Source organism: Penaeus monodon, chromosome 19, assembly GCF_015228065.2.
Source record: "Penaeus monodon isolate SGIC_2016 chromosome 19, NSTDA_Pmon_1, whole genome shotgun sequence".
In the NCBI taxonomy this organism is placed as follows: Eukaryota; Metazoa; Arthropoda; class Malacostraca; order Decapoda; family Penaeidae; genus Penaeus; species Penaeus monodon.
In genome coordinates this window covers 49,217,107-49,217,679 of record NC_051404.1, presented here as the reverse complement: position 1 = coordinate 49,217,679, position 573 = coordinate 49,217,107, and the positions used below count along the sequence as shown (strand labels likewise).

Here is a 573-nt window from a genome sequence, read left to right as displayed (position 1 = left end):
GGGAGGGTTGAATGTGGCGGGGAAAGTGAGCGTTACAGCGGTGCCACATTTCTCCCGTGAGTTTGGCAACATTGACATGTTTACTTCTGTGTTTACTCGCTCAGCTGATTGACATGGCCTTGAATCAACAGCTATTTGCCTTCTAGTAGAGAGGAGGTGAGTCAAAAGTAATATTTTTGATTGCAGGGTTGTAGGATAAGCAGCTTCTGATCGTCTGGGAGAGTTGAATACGACTGTGCTTTTAGCTGCGAGAGTTAAATGGAGGTGAAACGGAGGCTGGCCGAGGCCTGGCCCCTCCACCCCCTCGGCGGCTGTGGTCTGCTGGATTTTATTCTTCGCCTCTACCTGCCTTGTCTGCCTTATCAGCGACAAAAAAGCTCTCTTTCGTGTGTGAATGAGAGTGATTCATTCTCTTTCTTATGGATATTTCTCTCCACGAGAGACTACTTCCACTTTGCCAAGATTGACAAATTAATTTTTTTGACAAGCCCATTGATTTTGTGTTGTTTGAGTTCAAAATTCCTGATACAGATGTTAACACATACAGCATTGCATTGCATGGAATGCGAAATT

At 45.0% G+C, this 573-nt stretch overlaps 1 protein-coding gene across 1 annotated transcript in view; it reads left to right on the top strand.

Annotated features, from left to right (window-relative positions):
- Positions 1-78: 78 nt before the first annotated feature.
- The window catches only part of LOC119585304, a 32,287-nt gene continuing 31,792 nt past the window's right edge, over positions 79-573 (top strand). Inside the window, exon 1 of the mRNA XM_037933979.1 lies at positions 79-156. The gene's annotated coding sequence lies outside the window, so the exon portion shown is untranslated. The remainder of the gene's footprint in view (positions 157-573) is intronic.